The sequence below is a fragment of the Misgurnus anguillicaudatus genome, chromosome 23, assembly GCF_027580225.2.
Source record: "Misgurnus anguillicaudatus chromosome 23, ASM2758022v2, whole genome shotgun sequence".
NCBI lineage: Eukaryota > Metazoa > Chordata > Actinopteri > Cypriniformes > Cobitidae > Misgurnus > Misgurnus anguillicaudatus.
Window position 1 is genome coordinate 5786721 of NC_073359.2, and position 18634 is coordinate 5805354.

Here is an 18634-nt window from a genome sequence, read left to right on the forward strand (position 1 = left end):
ATAGCTCTTGAGCATACCACCACCTCTCTGTGCGCAGAGAACGTGCTTTTAGCGTACCGGAACGCTCATTTGCACATCTGTTTAAATCAGAGGTTTAATTTAATCCTTTGGCTGTGCTGCCTCTTTTCAGAGCACCCTTCACAATGCACGCTTCCTAATTTGTCCCACCGAGAGCAGAGACTACATTACCCATACACCCTTGAGTTTTGCAAGCTTTCTGTTCCAATACCCACGTGACAATCTCCGCTGTTGTGGCTGTCAGTTTGGTTCCCCTCGACACAACTTTGGATTTCTTCAGGCGAAGTGCAGAGTAAAAACATCATTGAAATTGTAATATACATTAGGTATAATTGCTAAACTACAAGTGAACGAAATTTCAATGAATTTGAACGACGAACACAGGAGTTTTACCACCCACAAAATGGAAAACAATGGGACAAAATGAAGTGATGACTTTCGAGTTTCAAATGGCCATTTTTGTTGTTGAACCCATAGACATGGTCTTGGTGACATTTTAAAGTTTTTATTTCAAGCTCTTTCTATCTTAACAACTAGCTCAAGTAAATCCACAAACTTATAAAAGGATTTATTATTTTTAACAAGGTCGTCTGTTGACTGCTGTATATAAAACCCCTTCAGTATATAGTTGTTGGTACTTTATGAGAGGAGTCGAGTCAGCAATAAATAAATAAATAAATAATAATAGAGTACCTGCACCTCTTTTGGGCCACTTAAAGCACTGGGCTGTACCCTTTAAAAAAGTGCACAGTTGTACCTACTGTAAATAGTTCATAAGAGTATCTTAGTGGTACAAATGTATACAAATCTGTAACAAATGGTACATCAGGACCTTTTTAAAGGGTACAGCTCCAGTTACAGTTGACAGACAATTTTTACTAAAAGTCTAAGTTAAACAATAAGACTTTTTAAGTTTCCTACCCCAACCGACTGCTAGGGACACCTTGGGAAACCATGGAGGTGTTCCAGTGGTTATTTTGAAGAGGAGGAACACACTAATTCCATACAGAGTGTTCCAAGTGAATGTGGCCAGCAAGAAGAAATGAATCAAGGCTGTAAGTGCCGTACAAGGACCCTCGTCAGAATATTGATGATAATCTGACACAGGAACGAGATTTTCTGCTGAAACATTAGCCACTTCTGCATGTACGACCGGGTTGTTAATCCCAAAGATAAAGAGAAGGTAGAAAATCATCATGCTCAAGCAAATGTTCACCAAAAGCAGAGTCGGGCTGCATCCCCTTGACTTCCTGTAGTAAAGAGTTTATGAATATATAAAAAATACAGGTCAACCAGAAAAAAAGGCATCAGGAGACAGATAAGTCTGACATGACCCTGACTGCCAGTAGTTGTGTAAATCTTGATTGTTTTTACCTGGTTGCAATTTGGTAAACTGCTGTGACAGCAAGACCCAATATAGAAAGATAACAGCCGGCAATGCTGATCTCGGTTAATGCTTTTGAATACTGATAGTTTATATTGAAAGACTGCAAAAAGACAACATTTTTAAACATTTTATCTAAAGTGAGACATATAATCACAGGCATTTTTGAAGAGTTTGGTTTCAAAACGTGATAAACGCCATTTTAAAAAAATGTTACCGCCAAAGTCAGCATTTTATCTGGTCCCTATTAAAATCCTTTTTACTCATCTACTTTGTACTTTGTGATCAACAAACAATCAAAAACGAAATACTAATTTTGATGGCATTGATAAACCTGTGGTGGTTTTCCGTGGCGAGGAAGAAACGTAAGCCATCAAATTCAAATTATTTACGTGAGAGGTACTCGACGAAGGAAAAATGCCGGTTGTTGCTTGTTCTCACAGGACAGCATCAAGCTTTTGTCATGCTAACACATTAACCCCAGAGGATCTTATGAAAAACGTTTCATTATTTTACTCGAAGTCAAAGAAAATCGAGCACGACCGAAACATTTTACAGCTGATCACTGTCAAAAAATTCAGCGACGACGTCCCAAGATGACCGCAGCAATGACAGTGTTCTTAATTAAGTAAGTGTTTTGATTAATGCCATTAATGTTTATTTTTATCAGTGTTTACCAATAGTCAACTAAATGAATATAAAATGGCAAAGATGAATGCACATTTATATATTAATTCAATACTTAAAAAAAACTTGTCATGGATGTATTGCATTTTGTGGAAAAAATTATTTGTTTTTATAAAAAATCTTTAAAAAACAAATTATGGATTTGAATTTTTTATGTTTTTATAACCTAAAGATGCTTTGTGAAAGTTAGTAACAGAAAATAGTGTTTTTATTTGTGCCACTTATAGAATAGTATACAATATAGAAGACATGTTTTTACCCAAATTAGTAAAAAGGGATTTATTGCGTTTTCGAACCAAACTCTTCATAAATTTACCTTAATAAATGATTTGACCATAAATGTATCTTACCATCAGGACTGCAAAGTTCTTATTTAAGTTGAAATTGTTTTCAGGTTGATCAGATGTACAGTTGCACTGCGCGTAGCCTGAGAAGGTAATTGTTTTTGTGCAGCCTTCTGTACTCCAGTCGTGTTTGTTGTAATTCCAAAACACGCATGCAAAGTCTTCGAGGGACATCACAGAGTCATCCTGAAAGGTCAACAATGTGTTAATTCATAACTCATGAGGTACCAATAAGTGCCTTTGAGGCACATTAATATGCACCCTGTGTAATTTTCTGAAAGGGTACAGCCCCAGTGACAGCTTATGAGAGTGCATACTATATATATACATTGTGCAAAGGTCTTAGGCCACCACCAGCTTCGTTGTTATGCATTGTTTGAATGACCATCCATTTGTTATTTTTGCAGTCTCTTTATTTAGATACAAACTACAGAAATAAAGGAATAAACAAAATAAGACACAGAATAATATGGCTACAGACATTTCTCACCATTGGTGTGACTGAAAACTGAACTTCCATGGCGTCTGATCCCTGTTCGAACAGGTTAGCAGAGAATACTTTTCTCTTGGTATTCAGAGAAGGTTGAAAGCTTTCTGACGGAAAGAATTGATCGCTATCATAGAGAACAAACCCAACACCTTTGTCCATTTCTAGAGAGAGAAAGACAGAGAGAGAGAGAGAGAGAGAGAGATTCTTTACTTCAGTTATTGACATTTGCCTCTATAAAGTTAACCTGTCTTTAAACATCTCCTTCTAACCGTGATATTATAATGTGCAGGGGGAAACCGTTATTGAAAATGATTATATGGCCTTCTTAATCCCTTTATTATATTAAGTTAATTCTATTTGAATTTCTTTATCATTTTAAAATCAAATTACTTTAATTAAAACTTTAAGCATACAATTGTATATGGAAAATTGATTACAAAACACAGAATATACAGTAGATCTACCTTCACTGAATGTGATATTCATCTGTAGGTCAACTTTCTCTTCTAGAAAAGGCATCGTATCTGAATCCAGTTTTATTCTGCCAGGTATAAAGGTATCATTGCCTTTTGCTATAAAAATAAGTAGAATGACAAATGATTTAATGTAAAACTGAAGTCATATTAAGATTATAATGTTGACATTTTTACTATTGCTGGATGTTAGGCAGACTTTTTTAAATTTTACATTTAATTGATTTTTTTTCTCCTAGGGTGTTTTTCAACCCGGGAAACAGCCTTCTTGGGCTTAACTAAGCTTCCTCTTCTAGACGTTACATTAGTAATACGCACGCTTATAATGTTGATTCATAGCCACAGCAAATTTAGCTGCTTGTGCTATCGTGTTATTATGTTGTGCTATCTGTCGATTTTCTGTGCTTTACACTGCTTCTATTAATGTAAAGCTGCTTTGAAACAATCACCAATTGTGAAAAGCGCTATATACATAAAATTGAATTGAATTGTTTGATTAAACTAACCGCTAAATATACATTTCCTCTGTTTTAATAGCTCAAATGCTGAAAAACTCACACTTGTACTGCTTAAAGGTATATAGACACTCACTATGTATGTTAATGGGGCCAGTTCATACATTTTAAAATGGTCCCATTATACCCTTTAACAAAAAGTCTTGATTTTGTAGAATCTGTTTTAATGCTTGGTTGATCAAATATGTTTTTTCACATATTTTGCATTATAGCAACACGTCTCAAACGCACTTCCAGTCTTTATGAAGCTCATCCTACTGTGATTGTTTAAGCTGGCCCAGTACTTACCTTTAAATAAGGTTAACTGCACTTGAGTCCCAGTTTTCCCCTTAAAGGACTGCACTGCTAAATTTGGCTGTATCAAGTTATTTGATTCCTCGCGCAGTGAGACTTTCTGCAGAGTCTTTGTTAGACTGTAAAAACACAATCCAATATCAGACATGCGTATACAGTATTTATGCATAATGTTGATAACTATTAAAGTCCCCATGTAGTGAAAATCAAGTTTTTGTTGTTTATATGTTTATGTGGTGTTTTTAATATGACTTTGGGACTAATTTGCATATTTATATCTATGGTCAGAGCTGTGCGATTGAGTAAAGGTGGGGAGAAATTTGCATATTCTATATCCGCTTATACTAAATGAGCCAATTGTGCGAGTTACATTCAAGCAGATTTTTAAAGCATAAAGAATTTACTGTGACAAGTAAAATTTTTAAATATGCTTTTATGATGCTCAAATATGAATTTCAAGTGACAAAATTGTTAACTACATGTTGACTTTAAGTACTTCTGTGGAAATAATTCAACCCACCTTATTTTGGGGTGTACCTGTATGTTGACATATAAATAAACATATTCTAGTTCTAGATCTATGTTGTCACATAAACCAGCAATTTCAAAAACAGGACTTAGATTAAAGGTGCAGTGTGTAATTTTTAGAAGGATCTCTTGACAGAAATGCAAAATAATATACAAAACTATGTTATCAGGGGTGTATAAAGACCTTTCATAATGAACTGTTATGTGTTCGTTACCTTAAAATGAGATGTTTTTATCTACATATACAGAGGGTCCCCTTACATGGAAGTCGCCATTTTGTGCTGCCATGTTTTTACAGAAGCTCTTAACGGACAAACTTTGTAGTTGTCTCTGGCAATGACATGTTTGTCCAGTGGCGGCTGCCGTAGGTTCTCTATGCGTTTCAAAAGCAAGGGGTGAGCAGTGGACAGACCCTTTGGTTGCAATTCGCAACGTCACCACTAGATGCCGCTAAAATTTATACACTGCACCGTTAAGCCAGGACTAGTTAGTTAAATTAGGACATTCTCAGTGGCATTATTTCACACATTAGGAATAAGAGCCTGATCACAACTCCCAACCCTGAAAGTGCAATATTTTCATATACTTTGAAAGAGCATTACGGTCGACATCAGAGAATTTCCCATGACTGGCATTGAGGAGCTGACTGACCGTAGCTACTGTAGACACAGCAATATTCTGCACAACAAACAAAGAGATTGAGGTTACAACATGTTATTCTGGTTCTACAAGGAAGATAGCTTTAAACAGTGTCTCATACACGTGGACATATACAGTATAAAGCCCTAACTATTCAAGTGTTTGGTTGAGCCAATGTTGTTCTGTTTGGCTGGTCAGGATTACCATAACAGAGCAATGCTTTGAAAGCATCATAGAGTTTAGACTTAATGGAAATTACACAAATGTTGTACATACACCTGTCTTGGCATATACAACAGTACAATATGGCTGGGATAGATGGGGAAGTGTGCAGTACTAAAGGTTTCTTGTCTGGCTAAATTAAAAACATTGACTGAAAGGTTGTTTGGGAAATTACGAATCCTTTTAACACTTTTATTTTTAAGTGAATTTATTGCAAAGGTTGAGTGAATGTTTGCAGAATGAAAAACTGGAACGGCTGTTGAGTGTTGTGTTGTGTTGTTGATGTGTATCTGTTTTATCGGAACCGTGCCAAATTAGGCAAATACCAAAATGTAAATGATTTCCACCGGGAAGAACATCAAAGAGATATTGTACACTGTAATTATGCAGCTGGTTGCCAGTAACTTACTGTAGAAGATAAAGACTGAAAATGTTTCATGTTCATTTAACTTTGAACAAACTGTTGCCAGTAAGTAACATAATTGTAAAATCTACAGTAAGTTACTGGCAGCTAGTTGCCACTAGTACTGTAATTTCTGCAGAATTGTTTTACAGTGATATACTATATACACAGAGAAACTATCAAATCAAATTAAAAGTATAACTCAGCCCTTAAATGATTATAATGCCAGTTAAAAACTTAAGCTTGATGAATTAAAAAACTCACTCTAGGGGGACAGCTAGGATTTTTAAAACCGACGTGTAAATAAGTACCGTTGATCCAAGGGTTTCTGAGGAGAGCAGCATGTTCGCTATTTTCACTGCGTTTGTGATGTTATGGGGTGTCAGAAGTTTTGGTCTGGATGTAAGGATCTGAGCACTGGATGCTAAAAACAACTTATTTTCCACAGAAATCCCAGAAATCTTGATTGAAAGAAACAATCCGTTAATTTTTTGTGAGATAAAGTTAATGTAAGTTTAGTATAAAACATTGATATCTTACCTCTTTATCAATGTCGTCCAAGGTTAAACTACAACTAAGCTTGTTTGGAGCATTAAACACACGGGTTGTTATGTTACAGAGGGCTGATGCTCTGGGAAACCCAGCTGAAAATATAAACTTGGAATGAAGAGATATTTCAAGAACATTCTTAGTACATAATGAAAGCAGCTGTTTAAGAGGACAGAGTACCATTTGGTGTTCCTCTTTCACATAGCTCTGTAGATGAGGCAAACTGGCCTAGGACAGTTGTTGGAAAGGTAAATCCAGGTGATGTGTTGGGTCTTTGCTCAGGGCAGAAATTAGCTGTAAAAGCATTTGTGACTGTTGATAACCTTCAAAATGTACATCAAACATAACCATTCTTTGGGATAGTTCTCCCAAATATGTATAGACGGTTTCATCAGACGCACGCACGTTGTTGCAAAGTGAACTTCCGATCTGTATTTATTTATCAGTCTCGCTAGTGCCTTTAACCGATCTCTGAAACTAATACCTTGGCAAAATATTATGTTTTGGTTTACTAAAGACAAGGGGCGACGATGAGCATAGGCACAATGGTTTGACAGCCAGGTAAGAATTCAATGACCTACAGTAGCTAACAGTGTATACATAAATTTTACACAGTAATGTTAGCACAGTGTAAAAGTTGATACACGTTAGATCTGATTTATGAATGAAGTAATTTACCTGCCATTAATTAACCTTGTTATCAAAATTACAGTAAACTACTTTAACTCATTCCCCACCAGCCTTTTTTTTTTTAAGTTGCCCGCCAGCGTTTTTTGTGATTTTCACAAAAGTTTCCCAAAATGCCTCTCAGGAAAGTTTTCTTCTAAAAATATATAAACATACAAATATATCAAATGAAAGAAGAGACCCTCTGCGTTCAAACAAACAATAAACAAACAAAACGAAAAAAAAAAATGTTTAACTCTTAAATATGGGTATTTTTCTTTTGCTAGAGATCAGATTCAGAACAATTATGAAAACAAACATGTTTTACAATTTTAAGTGCAAATTTTTGCTTCAGTTTTTTATAAATTCGGTAATCATGATAATTACACAAACTGTAACATTGCGATAACCGCGGTATTACAGATAACCATAAAAACTCATCAGGAACACGTTTTTTTTTCATGCAAATGTTTTCTCTTAATTGACTAGATAACTCGTCACTGGCAGGGGGAAAGAGTTAAAAGGGCTCTGTTTTATTAATTCTAAATGGAAGTCTACCAGAAGTTGCGTTTAGTCCATAAAAGCCGTTTCTTTACGCTGTGGCTGCTGAAACCGTCTATATTTTGTAATCACTTAATAAGCCTTGTGAAATTTTTGGCAAACTGTTTCTGTAAGGTTATTTACAAAGTACCAAAGCTATCACACAACATTCACTGTTATTTATATTCTGTAGAGCATCAAGATCTCATTTACTTAACATACATTTGCACTGTATAATAATGGCTACATATCATGAAATATTTTAATAGTTTTACGAATGTTGCAGAAAGTTCCACTCCAACCATCTGTACAGAGGCAAAACCCAGCTACAAGGGTTCCATTTTCGCACACCAGGGTTGATTTCTTGGTTGTTAAGACAGGTAATGTTGAGACGTTGGTTGTTAAGACAGGTAATGTTGGGTGGTTGGTGACTGGTAATGTTGGGTGGTTGGTGACTGGTAATGTTGGGTGGTTGGTTGTTAAGACAGGTAATGTTGAGACGTTGAGTGGTCCGGTGGCATTACTGGTATTGTTTTGAGACCAACCCTGTCCAAAAACAGCTGTGTACAGACACAAAATCATTATTAGCCTTGTTTAGCCAGACTTCTGATTATCAGAATAACAGTTCAGTTTGAAGCTTATGCTTGCCATGAACCACCTTCAAGTCTGCCAACCTTATCTAAAGTTACCATCAGAGTAATGCTTTTGCTACTAAAGATTGATTTACCTAAATTTGTGGATATAAAGCATACTAATGCTGATCAAAAATCTGATGTGCAGAGAACAAATAGGTGAACGCAGAGAACAATTAGGTGAATTTTTATTATTTTGAAAACCAAAAATGTTTTTTTCTTTGGCATTGCTGTGAAGAACCCTTTGTAGTACCTTTATTTTTAAGGATGTAGTAACTGTATCAGACTGTCATTGCATGCATTATTGATCATGCATTATTCAAAACAGTTTATTCTGAATTTGCAGAACACAGAAAGTCATAAAACTTTTGAACGACATGAACATGAGTTAAAGGAATAGTCTACTCATTTTCAATATTAAAATATGTTATTACCTTAACTAAGAATTGTTGATACATCCCTCTATCATCTGTGTGCGTGCACGTAAGCACTGGAGCGCGCTGCTACAGTTCGATAGCATTTAGCTTAGCCCCATTCATTCAATGGTACCATTTAGAGATAAAGTTTGAAGTGATCAAACACATCAACGTTTTTCCTATTTAAGACGAGTAGTTATACGAAAAAGTTTGGTGGTACAAAATAAAACGTAGCGCTTTTCTAAGTAAGCAATAAGGTACGAGAGGCTGTGCTGTATCGTGAATAAGTAACGGCCGTTACTTATTCACGATACAGCACTTGCCTTGAGTACCTTATTGCTTTTATAAAACGGTTACCACACAATATTAAAGTTAAAAAAATATTAGTGCAACTTTCATGAAGTTATATCAATAAAAGCATTCCTTCCGCTAGAAAAAATAGTCCCTGACTGCGAACAACAACATGAAAGCTCAAATTAAAACAACAAACTGTGCTCAGACTTTGTCTCATTATATGTTTATGTGTTGCTAAGGGCGCAGTGATATTAAATAGGACCGTTGGGTGAAGCGGTCATAGCAGTGTTTTATTGTGAATAAAGCACACCTATTGACCAATCAGAATCAAGGATTGGAACTAACCGTTTTATAAGCGGATTTAAAAGAGGGACTATATTGTATGGCGTAATAGCACTTTTGGGAGTACTTCAACTCGCCTGAAAAGTCCGCTCCACTTCTCACTCTCATAATGGGAGAGGGTGAGTGTTACTGCGCCGAGTCGAAGTACTCCCAAAAGTGCTGTTCCGCCATACAATATAGTTCCTCTTTTAAATCTGCTTAGAAAAGCACTTTGTTTTATTTTGTACCACCAAACTTGCTCGTATAACTACTCGTCTTAAATAGAAAAAACGTTGATGTGTTTGGTCACTTCTAACTTTATCTCTGAGTGGTACCATTGAATGAATGGGGCTAAGCTTAATGCTTTCGAAGTGTAGCAGCGCGCTCCAGTGCTTACATGCACGCACACAGATGATAGAGGGATGTATCAACAATTCTTAGTTAAGGTAATAACATATTTTAATATTGAAAATGAGTAGACTATTCCTTTAATGACTAATAAAAGAGCATTAGCGAGTTATTTTGGTAACAATTGCATACACGTTTTGCACAAAAATATTACAGTCACCTTCATTTGTTTGTATTATTATTTGTTTACAGTATTCTAATGTGAACTTTGGATAATTTAAAATATTACATTATTTCATGGGAACTTTGAAGCAATGGTTACACTATGGAAATATTAATATGCAAAGAAGAACAAATCAGTCATGCAAGGTGTGTAAAGAGAAAACAGAAACACATATGAACAAGTAAAAAAATAAACATTGCGATACTGTGCTGTGCACTAAAATACACGTCAGTAAAAACAAATCAAACTCATCAAATTAATAATATTACTTAAACCTTAAAATAGGCATAATTAATCTATAATCGAAAGCATTATATATGAATATTTTCATGCAAGTTATCATTGCTTTCATATTATTGTTATTATTCATTCAGATAATAGTTGAAATATATTAAAAACCAAACTTACCTAAAATAAAGATGAGGATCAGACAACAGTGCATTATTCAAACATTGGATGAACTTATTACTAACATGAAACCCGACGACTATTGAACAACTGAGACTGATTGTATGGTTGTGTGGTTTTGATTATGCGATGCCTGGTTTACAAACGTCAGAGTAGACACGGACAAGGAAATATTTATGACAGGCAGAGGTTATCAGCTACAATGAGGCACTAACAAGAAGATACACTATGTTTTGTTTCTGGTTCATTCATAACATTTGCATGTTGGTTTGATTTACAAAACAGTAGCACAACAAATTCATTTAAAATAATTACAATCTTATTTCAACTTTAAAGTGGGTGTCTTGTTATGAATTACAAGAAATAAAAAAATCACATGTTGGTTTTAGTGTAGGGCTACAACAACTAATTGAAATGTCAATAATATTCAATAATAAAAACAGCGTTCAACGAACGTCATTATTGATTAGTTTGGTCTGTGATGTCACTTTGTCTTATTACAACAGCGCGGTCTCTATAGGTTTCTCCATAGGGATTTGTGGTTTCAACTATAATTGAGAATTGGCGGCCTATCTCACTTTTAAATTTAGATTATAAATAATTCACTTTTATAATCGCCAAGAGATTATATCATTTATTTATGACACTAGAAACTAAAATTGCAAATTGCTCTGAATTATTCTCCACGGTTATCTAAAACGAAATATATTTTTTACCGTTTAACCAAAAGATTTGTCAAGAGAAAACCCAAAACAAAAGGATTATCCAGATTTTTGTACCCTTATCTTTCTTTAGCAGAAGATAAATTCACACATATAGAAACATAAGATTTTCTTGATCATATTTGTAATAAAACATCTCACAAATTGAAAAAAATATATTTTAGCAAGCAAAAGGACTTGAGATGGCTCTTGAAGTCTTGAATTTTGATGACAATAACAACACATTTAAAATTAATTGTTTGAAAAAAATGTTTGCTTGAATATTCTATGAGGTAATTTATCCCAAATAATATATTTAAATGGGTAGATGGCCTGATGAAATGTAATTATTCCACACTGGTAAATTACCTGCTAAACTGGCTAGATTTTATTAACAAGCTCTGTTAGCATGAAAACAACTTCCCTCACAAAATCATCTTGTGGATCAATTTGGATGTTATTTTTAGAAATAGATTGTTCTTTTTTGAAAAATGGTTTCCTAAAAAACTATATATTTTGCTGATCTATTTAACTCAAATTGTGATTTGTTAATGTTTGTGAATATATACAAATGTCCTGTCCCATTTAAAGAATTTAATTCTGTCATAAAGGCTATTCCAATTGGAGTAATATATCTGATAAAAGCATCCCTTACATATGAATCATATTCTAAACAGTAATCTCAGTTATGTTTGAATGGTGATTAAATTTAAGTAAAACATTTAATTTTACATTTATTGGTCAACCAAAAGGAAAATTCTCTCTCTTCATCTCCTTCTTCTCCTCCTTCCTCGCCCACGTAAAGAAAACCTGATACAATGGTTCTGGTATGTGAATGTTTCTTTGACATGTACACCTACCTAAAGATTGTTGCAGACCATGTACACCCATTGATAGCAATAGTGTTCCCTTTCTTCAGAAGGATAATGCACCCTGCAATTGTTTAGGAATGTTTTGATGAACATTAAAAAGAATTCAAGATGTTTCCTTTGCATCAAAATTTCCCAAATCTCAATTGCATTGAGCATCTTTGGGATGTACTGTACCAATCAATTCAATATATTAATCCCCCACCTCGCAACTTGCAGGACTTAAATGATCTCCTTCTAATGTTGTGGTGCCAGATAACACAGAACGCATTCAAGGGAAATGGTGGAGTCGACACATCAGAGATGTTTCGACAGCGCAAGGAGGACGTAGCTGGTGGTTTTAGTTGTTGTGGCTGATCAGTAAAGGCTTATCATCTAGAATCTAGATGTATGATATGTGTATTTACCTGTAAATGGCTCCTCCTGGTGGATATAAAGAATCCCTGACTGGAGTGGTTCAAAAGCCCATGTCTTGCCATATTAACCAGTACATTCATTCTCACAGTCAGTAATAAAAAAATTAAAAACATTTCCATCATGGCAGTCATTACCATCAACATTACAACAGTAAACTGGGCAAGATCTCAGTTCAATGAATTATGAACAGTTGGTCACATGCAGCCATTTATTATCCATTTTTAAAACGTATCCCTGAGGTAACATATCTCTCCGTATGTACACATGAAGCACTTATCAGAGATCACAATTTTCTGCCTGTGAAATGTTTAAAAAGGATACAAAAATGACAAAAGAGTCTTAATTATTTAATATGCCTTTTTTTACGTTTATTCATTTATTACAATTTTGGAATGAAGTTTAAAACTATCAGTGTTTAAGATATTAAAATTTTGATTCAAAATATGTTAAAAATAAACAAATACTACAAAATAAAGCCTTTAAAAAGTTATAGCTTTAACAATATAGCAGTGTTGTCACGTCCACAGTTTTCGCACAGAATTAGGCCACTTTTAAACTGTTGTGTTTTGTGAAAAATTGTGTGATGATCTCAAAGCATGATGATCTTATTTATAAAATCAGTGTTTATAATATATAATATATAATATATATATAATATATAATAATATAATATAATTATTTATACTGTAACAAGAAAATGTGTGTTTTGCATAAAAGTGAATTTAAAATATGTATTTTATTTTAGGTATTGTAATGGCATTTCTGAGTCTTTGTGTTTGGCGTAAGGACATTGGGCTATTTTATTGGCCATTGGGCTGGTTATGTTACGCAGACCTTTTGTTGGCAACCTTGCAATGTACACTGGATATAAATAAAAATTATAAATTATAAAAAAATATAATTTAATTAAGTTATTTCAACTTTATTTTTTGTAATTTATAGCAACTCCTCCACAATTTTAAAATGAATGTAGCAGGATGACGTATAGCCTAGTTATTGGTTGACGTGTGGTAAATCCACGGACCAATTGGAGGATACTTCAGAGGGTATAAAAGCTCTGAGAGGTTAGGGAGCGAGATGCGTCATTCAGTGGTACCGCCCTCTTGCCGGACGCGGGTTTTATGAACGAATGGTAAGTGTTGGCTGTTGGGGAGTGTAAAGTGCACGCTCCCGCTTTATATTTTACTGTTTCGTCTTTTTGTGATGTCTTTTGAGTGAATAATATTCCCTAAATGTGTAAAAATAAAGCCATTATTCTAGATTTGTGTGGTTTTCTCCTAGCCCCATCCATGACAAACGAACCTTTGTGCTTTATGGTTAAATTTCCCGGTGGCATAGTCGGAGATTAGTTTAATAAGTTTGTATTCCCTTCCTGTGCCTCACCATGCCACATTTGGCGTAGTCGACAGGATTAGTCTTGTTAAAATTTGTAATTCCATTCTCACTTACATCCGCATCAAGTTGATTAAACGTGTAAGTGCAACAAGGAATTTTTACAAAAGTCAGTTACCAAGCTAATCAGAACACAAATCAATATCATATAAATGTATGTTTTTTAAAAAAATTGCATTATTGAAAAATTATAATGCATACTGTATTAGTATAGAAAGGACAGATGAAAAGAAAAACAGAAAATGATTAAATATATGAACTACATGGTATCATTGCAATTTTTCAGAAGATGTATGTTAGTGATAATAACTGTGAAAATAATTGTCTGTAATTCAAACAATAATTTCATTGTTCAACTTTAACTGTAAAAAGTGTTGCCTGTGATCGGTTTCTGAATTAAAAAAAGATTTAATGCAATTAGAGAAATTGACACGCATCTAAAATGCCTGTTATATAAAACTAAGTTGCATACTAAATTAAATCAAACTGGTTTTTTTAAATAATGACACCAATCTGCCATGTTGTCATGCATCCACCATAATTCAAGTTGGTATCCCCCTTCCTCAGCATCCATTTAAGGAGGTCTTTCACAGAGATTTACTTCATGTTGTGCCTTTATACTGATGTGATCATGCAGCACAGCCACAGCCTCCAGTGATCTACTTCAGCTCTATAATGAAATGTGACACACATTTTATTTGTTTGTCATGGTCACAAAGCAGCAATACTGTATAAAATCAACACTACATCTGTAAAATCTGTTCAATATTAAAAGATTTGCAGTCTCAGCAATTTTATCTAACTTGATATACAAACAGAGATCCGCTTGTTCGAAATTTACAGTGTGTGTTTAGTATAAAGCATACTTGATATATTAGCATGATACATTATGTGTCCAGTTATTACCAGTGATGACCTGGGGCATCTCAGCGGAGTCAGGATCAGTGGGTCTGTAGATTTCAATGTTTTCTTCTGCCTTAACTTTCCATACGAAGAACACTTTCCTGTGAATGCCAATGTTGGGTGCATTCATGGCATTGAGAATGGCTGGATTTGATTTTATTGCGGATCTCAGAGTGAATAAAATAAATATTTGTATGCCCTTTGGAAATAGAAAGAAATCAAATTAATATCATTGCAAGTATTGCAGATTAATTTTAAAATGCATTAATTTTACAATTGCAAGGCTTTGTGATCATGAAAAAAAGAAAAGTTGAGTGCAAATGTAAATTGCCAAAATGAAAAGTGTGTTAAAAATAGAAGTGCATGTGCATTACTACACTGTAAAAATTCCTTGTTGCACCTAAATTTAATCAATTTAAATGTACAATTACTATTTGGATGTAACGCCACACCAGCAGAGGGAGCCCTCTCCCGAGTATTGACTGTGTACCGCTTCATTGGATACTTCGTGTTTGTAGATATTTCAGCATGGCCTGGCTAACAGGGTAACAAGGATTTTTCTTTACAGTGTAGTGATTTGGTACTCATTGTTTTTAGTGTAAATGCAAATACTTGTAACAATGCCCGCTTTAGTTATTCTAATGATAACCATAATGTGGTAAATTATGAGTGAATGCAACATATTTTTAGTATAATGACGATAAATGGGTGATAATGCCTTGCTGAAGGGGATCCAAAAGGAAAATGGTTTAAAAAACTTGATTATCAAACCTGTGTTGTGTTGCAGACACAAAAAACTATGCTCAGGATAAGTTGAAGAGTTGGTTCTTGGGTGAAAAGCAAAATGTAACCAGTGACCCACGATAGACCAAGCATCACAGCCATAGAAAAACTACCCAGAAACTTCTTCTTTAAAGGAGTTTGACGCAAACTAGACAACAAAAGTGCAGGACAAACAAGATTGCACAATATAATTAACCACTAATGTATTACTTCTGAGAGTATCTGTATCAAATAAAATGTACCGGTTTAAATTAGGGACGGTCTTGCAGATGTTCTGAGCGAAATGCAGCAATATTGCCATGTTGAAGAACAGCATGATAACCAAAGGAAGCAGAAATCCCCAGAACATTGGCTTCCTCATACTGATATTCTGTTTGGGGTCCAAGAAAGCCAACCAGCAACTATATGACAAGTGAACTCATAAAATCAGTACTGTAAGCATTTAGTGATCAATTACTAGTGTCAAAAAAATTAATCAATGAAATCCCCAAACATTGGTACTTACAACTCTTCTTGTCGATAATCTAAAGGATCTTTGACTCTGTAAGTGGAACCCAGTGAGATACCAACAAGGATGGCCGGAAACCCTGAGACAGGAAAAGTTTTATAGGCACTCATTATACTGTATATTGACACTTTATAGCCAGGATTCTTATGCTAGTCCTGCTAGTTCTTATGATGTACCCTTTCAAAAAGTCTGCATTTGTACCTACTGTATGGTTCATAATAGTATCTCATGTATACAAATCTGTAACAAATGGTACATCATAAGACCTTTTTAAAGGGTACCGCCCCAGTTACAGTTGACAGACATTTGTTACTGAAAGTGTAGGTTAAACAATAAGACTTTCTGAGTCTCCTACCCCAGCCGACAGCTAGGGACACCTTGGGAAACCATGGGGGTGTTCCAGATATTGTGGTTGTTTTGAAGAGGAGGAACACATTTATTCCATACAGAGTATTCCAAGTGAATGTGGCCAACAAGAAGTAATGAATCAAAGCTGTAAATGCTGTACAAGGACCCTCGTCAGAGTATCGATGATAATCTGTCTCAATAACGAGATTTTTTGCTGAAACATTAGCCACTTTTGCATGTTCGACCCGGTTGTTAATGCCAAAGATGAAGAGAAGGTAGAAAATCATCATGCTCACACAGATGTTCACCAAAAGCAGAGTCGGGCTGCATCCCCTTGACTTCCTGTAGTAAAGAGTGTATACATATATTAAAAATACAGGTCAAAATGCCATACTTTACTTTCTTGACTGTTTTTACCTGGTTGCAATTTGGTAAACTGCTGTGACAGCCAGACCCAATATAGAAAGAGTACAGCCGATGATGCTAATCCAGTTTAATGCTTCTGAATACTGATAGTTTATATTGAAAGACTGCAAAAAGACAACATTTGAAAACATTATATGTCTCCCTGACAATCACTGCAATGCACTTTAATAAATAACTTGACCATAAATGTATCTTACCATCAGGACTGCAAAGTTCATATTTAAGTTATTTAAATTATTTAAATTATTTTCACGTCGATCAGGTGTACAGGTGCACTGCGTGTGACCCGAGAAACTCTCTTTCGTGCAGCCTTTTGTACTCCAGTCGTTTTCGCTGTAACTCCAAAACACGCATGCAAAGTCATCGAGGGAGATAGTCGGATCATCCTGAAAGGTCACAAAAATGTGTTATTTCATGGGCAATGTGTTGATTTATAACTGACGAGGTACAAATTTGTGCCCTTGAGATATTTACCCTGTAGGTACAAATATATACTTTTTGAAAAGAGTACCGCCCCAGTGACAACTTTTGTAGTTTTATTCTGAAAGTGCATCCTGTATATACATTGTCATTTTAATGTTTAATGTAAATTAATGCTAATAATGTATAAAAAGAATATTCGAATCTCAAAATTGAAAATCATATTTCAACCCAACAACGAATATTCAAATAATCGAATATTCTGGTCCAGCCCTAGAAAGCTTCATGTTATGCTCTGTGTGACTTTCATGACAGGCCTTGGTTTCTGTAGTGTTGTGATCACGTCAGCAGGTGATAAGTCAGCAGGACGTGGCAACAGTTTAGAGAGGAGAAAGCAATCTTAAAATATTGGTTATTTTTTAAATGATAAAAGTATTGTTTTTTTCCAATTCAAAATATGTAAAAAAAATTAAAACCGTTGCATCACATTGTTAGCTTTTTATGCCGATGCATCGAGCGAATCAGGAAAAATCTTCCTATCCCTATATTCTATACGCTACATTATAATTGGCTACAGACATTTCTCACCGATGGTGTGACTGAAAACTGAACTTCCATGGCTTCAGATCCCTTTTCAAACAGGTTAGTAGAAAACACTCTTCTCTTGGTATTCAGAGAAGGTTTAAAGCTTCGTGACGGAAATAAATGGTCACTATCATAGAGAACAAACCCAACACCTTTGTCCATTCCTAAAGAGAGAGAGAGAGAGAGAGAGAGAGAGAGAGAGAGAGAGAGAGAGAGAGAGAGAGAGAGAGAGAGATTCTTTTGCCCTTATAATGTCAACCTGTTTCAAACATGCCCTTCATGACTGTAATACTTATGTGCAGGGGGAAACTGAAATTTGAAAATTATTATTTGGCCTTCTTAACTCATTCACGGCCATTGACGAGTTATCTCTTCAATTATGAGTTAATATTTAACTAATAAATATGCCTTTCTGGACGAATTTCAAAGTGAAAGTGTAATACCGCTTTTATCCACTAGATAAACCGAACTTATCAAAAACGGAAGTTAAAAATATTTAATGACTTATTTTAACTGCCTTTATGTTTGATAGTCATTCTGAGTCTGATCTCTAACATAAATTCCTTAACAAAAACGCAATTTTTTAAGCTTTTTGCTCAACATGTTGTATTTTTGAAGAGAAATGTCCATATTTTAGTGGTTAAATTAAGTGGAAAAAGTAAATATATAATGAAACGTTTTTCCCCCATTTTGTTTGTTTGTTTGTTTGTTTATTGTTTGTTTGAAAGCAGAGGGTGTGTTCTTTAATTTAATATAATTTATATGTTTATATATTTATAGAAGATAATTTTTCCTGCAAGGAATTTTCTGAAACTTTTGTTAATATCTGAAAAATGCAGGTGGGCAACTTTTCTCAAAAAGGCTGGCGGTGAATGAGTTAATCACTAT

At 34.7% G+C, this 18634-nt stretch overlaps 1 long non-coding RNA gene across 1 annotated transcript; it reads right to left on the bottom strand.

Moving 5' to 3' along the window:
• Positions 1 to 1388: 1388 nt before the first annotated feature.
• Positions 1389 to 17897, bottom strand: LOC141359318 (uncharacterized). Its single transcript, XR_012365737.1, has 3 exons — positions 17750 to 17897; positions 2440 to 2619; positions 1389 to 1505 (listed from the first exon to the last, which is right to left on the bottom strand). It is a non-coding gene; the product is annotated as an uncharacterized lncRNA (long non-coding RNA).
• Positions 17898 to 18634: the final 737 nt, after the last annotated feature.